We start from the raw sequence: 5,622 nt of genomic DNA on the forward strand, positions 1-5,622 counted from the left end.
AAATTATTTATTTTACATTTTGTGATTCTTTCTATGTTTTGCTTGGTTTTAAAGCCTTTCCCCTCCCAAAGGTTTGACATGTGTACTAGTCTGTGTTTACCCAATTTACTTATGGTTTCCTTCTTTCTGTTTAAGTCACTCACCCATTTTGAATTTATCTTGGTGTAGGGTGTGAGGGGTTGATCCAAACCTAATCTCTCCCACACTGTCTTCCAGTTTTCCCAGCAGTTTTTTTTAATTAAATAGTGGATTGTGGTCCCCCAAACTGGGGTCTTTGGGTTTGTCATAGACTGTCTTGCTCAGGTCACTTACCCCAAGTCTATTCCACCGATCTTCCTTTCTGTTACTTAGCCAGTACCAAATTGTTTTGATGACTGCTGCTTTGTAATATAGTTGAAGGTCTGGGACTGCAAGGCCCCCATCATATGTGTTTTCTTTCATGATTTCCCTGGATATCCTTGATCTTTTGTTATTCCAAATGAATTTTGTTATGGTTTTTTCTAAATCAGTCAAGAAATATTTTGGGAGTTCGATGGGTATGGCGCTAAATAGATGAATCAGTTTGGGTAGGATGGTCATTTTTATTATATTGGCTCATCCTATGCATGAGCAGTGAATGTTTTTCCAATTGTTCAAGTCTAGTTTTAGTGGTGTGGAGAGTGTTTTGTAGTCGTGTTCATATAGTTCCTGTGTTTGTCTCGGGAGATAGATTCCTAGGTATTTTATTTTGTCTAAGGTGATTTTGAATGGGATTTCTCTTTCTAGTTTTTGCTGCTGAGCTGTGTTGGAGATATATAGCAAAGCTGATGACTTATGTGGGTTTATTTTGTATCCTGCAACTTGGATAAAGTTGTTGATTATTTCAATTAGCTTTTTGGTTGAATCTCTCGGATTCTTGAAGGAGACCATCATATCACCCGCAAAGAGTGATAGCTTGGTCTCTTCATTGCCAATTTTAATACCTCCAATTGCTTTTTCTCCTCTAATTGCTACTGCTAGTGTTTCTAGTCCAATGTTAAACCATAGCGGTGATGATGGGCATCCTTGCTTCACTCCTGATCTTATTGGGAATGCATCTCGTTTATCCCCATTGCAGATGATGTTGGCTGATGGGTTGTTTGTTTGTTTTGTTGTTGTTGTTGTTGTTGTCCTCGTCCTTCGCTTTAAGCATTATTTTATTTGGTCATTTCCAAACATTACTCATTGGAAACAAAGCTCATTTTCTTTTCCTCCCCCCACCCCCACCCCCCCACCCCGTTCCCACCACCTCTCCCATAGTTTGGCTGATGGTTTTAGATAGATACTTTTTATTCTTTTTAGGAAAGACACTTCTATTCCTATACTTTCTAGTGTTTTCAATAGGAATGGGTGTTGTCTTTTGTGAAAGGCTTTTTCTGTGTCTATTGAGATAATCATGTGATTTTGGGGGGTTTGCTCCTTGATAGTAGGGTCAATTATGTGGAAGGTTTTCCTAGTATTGAACCATCCTTGCATTCCTGGTATAAACCCCACCTGATCATTCCCTTGATATTCTTGAACTTTTCTTCTTCCAAAGGAACTTTGTTATCGTTCTTTTGGAATTCAGGGGGGGAAAAAAAAAGTTTTTGGCAGTGAGATAGGTATGCCACTAAATAAGTCAATTCATTTGAATAGGATTGTCCTTTTTATTATGTTAGCTTGTCCTACCCGTGATCCATTACTGTTTTTCCAATGGTTTAGATGTACTTTTATTTGTGTGGAAACCGTTTTGAAATTATATTCATCTATATCATTCCCGTGTTTGTCTGGGCAGATGGAATCCCAAATATTTGATATTGTCTAGAATGATTTTCAATGGAGTTTCTTTTTCTAACTCCTGGTACTGATTTTTGTGGGAAAGACATAGAAATGATGATGATTTAGGTGGGCTTCCTTTATATCATGCAACTCTGCTATTTATTGGTTACTTCCACCAGCTTTTGAGTTGATTTTCTAGGATTCCCTGAGTATACCATCATATCATCTGCAAAGAGTGATGGTTTCAGTTTCCTTGTCACCTACTTTAATTTCGAGAAGGCCTTTCCTAAAAGAGGGGGGAAACTCCAGGCACCTTCCTCCCTTCACCCCCAAGTCCAGAAGTCTCTCCCGAAAGGACAACAGAGGGAGGTCTCCACTTCTCTAAACCCCCATCCCCACGGACCCCTATTGTTTCCAGGTTTGGGGCCATCAACCAGGCTCCCAACTTGCCTCAGGGGACCGCCCACACGCCAGCCCTTGAGGGCCAGGGAGCCTAAGGTGGAGAAGGGGAGCTGGGGTTGGGGGGGGGGGGAGGTGGTGTTAGGCTCCACGTGTCAAGGTGGCTCCAGCCTAGACCTGCAACCAGAGGTGGGGTGTGGGGAAGGGCAGGAAGGGAGACTTGGAGGAGTGTCTTTCTGGGCAGGGCTAGTCTTCCTGACGCCAAGACACTGTAATCTTAAGTAATCTTATCCACGGCTGCCACCTAGTGACCCATTCAGAGCATTACACGGACGAAATCTCTTCCCTCCCTCCCTCCCTCCCTCTCTCTCTCTCTCTCTCTCTCTCTCTCTCTCTCTCTCTCTCTCTCTCTCTCTCTCAATCTCTCCCTCCCTCCCTCCCTCCCTCCCTCCCTCCCTCCCTCCCTCGTTCCTCTCAAGTAACCAAACCTCTATCTATCTTATTTCTTCCTCTCTCTCGTGCTGTCCCCCTCAACGCCTAGTCTTATCTGTTAGTTCAATAATTTTCTTAATTCCAGTTTGTTTTGTTATGTTTTTTTTTCCAATTTTTTTTAATAAAAAATTTTTTTTTGTTACAATACTCACTTTATCTCACTTTATTTCCCTCCCTCCCTCCCTCCCTCCCACCCAACCTTCCTGCAGCCCACAGGCAATTTCATTGGGTATTACTTGTATCCTTGATCAGAACCTATTTCCGTGTTGTCGTTTGCACTAGGGTGTTCATTTAGAGCCTACGTCCCCAACCACATCCCTTCGACTCGTGTATTCAAGCAGTTGTTTTTCTTCGGTGTTTCTACTCCCACAGTTTTTCCTCTGAATGAATGTCGATCGTGGTTTTTCTCCTAGATTCCTCCAAATTGTTCAGGATCACTGCATTGCCACTAATGGAGAAGCCCATTACATTCGATTGTACCACAGTGTATCACTCTCTGTGTACAATGTGCTCCTGGTTCTGCTCCTCTCGCTCTGTGTCAATTCCTGGAGGTTGTTCCAGGCCCCGTGGAATCCCTCCACTTTATTATTCCTTTGAGCACAATAGTATTCCATCACCAACAGATACCACAATTTGTTTCAGCCATTGCCCGAGTGAAGGGCATCCCCTTATTTTTCCAATTTTTTTTGCCACCACAAACAGTACAGCTATGAATATCTTTGTACATGTCTTTTTCCTTATTATCTCTTTTGGGTACTTGTTTTGTTTTCATTTATATAATGCCCCCCTCCATTTTATTTAATTAGTCAATTTCAAACACTTTTCCCTTGGTTACAAGAATCATGTTCTTTCCCTTCACCCCCCCTTCCCCATAGCTGAGGGGGCAATTCTACTGTGTCTTACAGGTGTCTTTGATGAAAACCTATTTCCATGTTGTTGATGTTTGCACTGGACTGATCATTTATTTAGAGGCTACATCCCCAATCGTATCCTCATGGACTCCGGTGATCAAGCAGTTGTTTTTCTTCTGTGATTCTACTCCCACAGTTTCCCCTCTGAATGTGGACAGCGTTCTTTCTCATAAGTCCCTCCCAATTGTCCTGGATCATTGCATTGTCTCTAGTGGAGGAGTGCCTTGCCTTCGATTGTACCACGGCTTTATCAGTCTCTGTGTACAACGTTCTCCTGGTTCTGCTCTTTCCACTCTGCATCATTTCCTGGAGGTCGTCGCAGTTCACATAGAATTCCTCCAGTCGATTCTCCCTTTGGGCACAATGGTATTCCATCACCAACAGATACCACAATTTGTTCTTCTTGGGTAAACGATGACCTGGAGCAGGATAAGGTGGGGGTGGCAGAGTGGGTGGGAAGGGACTTTGAAAGGAGGACGGGTCCTTGGGGTGGGGCCCAAATCTCGATCTCGGGGTGGTGGTGGGGAGAGGGAGGGAGGGGCACTGGGCCAGGATGATGCCTCCTACTGCTTGAACTAGGATAGGGGTGAAGGAGAGCAGTACCGCAGAGGGTTTTGAGGGCGGTGGGGTGGGCGGGGTGCAGCAGCTGTCTATATGTGGCAAAAGAATGATTCCCCACATTCTACACCTCCCTGTCAGGTGGGCAACCCCACCCCCACCCCCACCCCCACCCCCACCCCCACCCCCATTCGATGCAACAACCAAGAAAGCGCTCCAGTGGGGTTGGTGGTGGGAGAGTGGGTGCGCGGGGACCCGAGAAGTTCTGGGTCTGGAGGGGAGGCGGGCTCTGGCGAGCCAGGAGCAAAGCGTTTTCGTCGTGGAGGGGGAAAAGAGACGGATGGTGGAATTCGGTGTGGAATGGAAGGCTCTTTGAGTCTCCAGGGGAGATCTCCTGCGGCTCAGAAGACGAAGACGTTGTCCTTCCGGAAGGTGGAGGGACGGGTGGGATTCGGACTGTGAGAATGAAGACCTGGGTCTCCCGGCCGCGGCAGCAGCAGCGAAAACCAGAGCAGGGACTTAGTCTCTGGCGGCGAAAGTGGGGACTTAGTCTCTGGCGGCGAAAGTGGGGACTTAGTCTCTGGCGGCGAAAGTGGGGACTTAGTCTCTGGCGGCCTTGTGCGAGAGGCGACTCTGTAGCGCCCCCTTGCGGGGCTCCCCGCGGGTCGCCCTCCTTCCTGGGGCTTGTGGGGGTCGTGCCCCGGACGCCCACTGACGCTTGGCGCGGTGGCGTTGCGTTTTCTCGGTGATCTGCTCCAGTCCGGAAGTCCGATGGGGTCGAGATTGCCGGGGCTATCCGGGTCAGAGTTCCATGGGCTTGGCGCGATTTTCAAATTTCCCCCGGTGGTGCGGCACGTAATTTTTTCGTCAACAAACGGGTGATTGTGCCTGCAGACTAGTGGGGAGAAGTGCTCTGGCTGTTGTTGGGAATGGGGAAGACGAGCCGGTGTGCAGAAAAAGCCAAGCCGTGCTTTTGGTTTTGGGGCCGTTGTCGTGCTGTGAGGCGGTCCGCTGCCGGTCTCGGTCCTTCTCCGGAACCTCTCGGCTGGTGGGAAGTGGTCGTTGCCTCGGGCCGCGCGGCGCCTCCGGGTTGCCGCCCGGCCCCCGTCTTCCGCTCTCTCCTCTTGGTGGCGTTGGGGTCGGCCCTTGGTTTTTTTTCCCCGGGTGGCGTTCCGCTCTGGGTCCTCTCCTCTCTCGGCCCGTTTTGGGCTCGTTGGGCCGCTGTCCCCTCCCGCCCTCTTTCCCGTCTTTGGGGATTTCTCCTCGGATCGATGTGGTGTCCCTGGTCCCGCGAGGGAGGGCCGTCGGGCAGGCGATGATGACTCTGTCGCTCACCCGCCTGTTCCTGGCTCCCGCTGCCCCGCCTGGGGAGGGGGGAGTGGCGGTTCCTGCCCAAGTCGAGTGGACCGGGCCCTGCTCCTAGGGCCGTGTTTCTGCTTTGGCGGCGGCCTCGAACGGTGGGGGTGCTGCGGGTGAGGTTGAGCTG

Source organism: Monodelphis domestica, chromosome 6, assembly GCF_027887165.1.
Source record: "Monodelphis domestica isolate mMonDom1 chromosome 6, mMonDom1.pri, whole genome shotgun sequence".
NCBI classification, from domain to species: Eukaryota; Metazoa; Chordata; class Mammalia; order Didelphimorphia; family Didelphidae; genus Monodelphis; species Monodelphis domestica.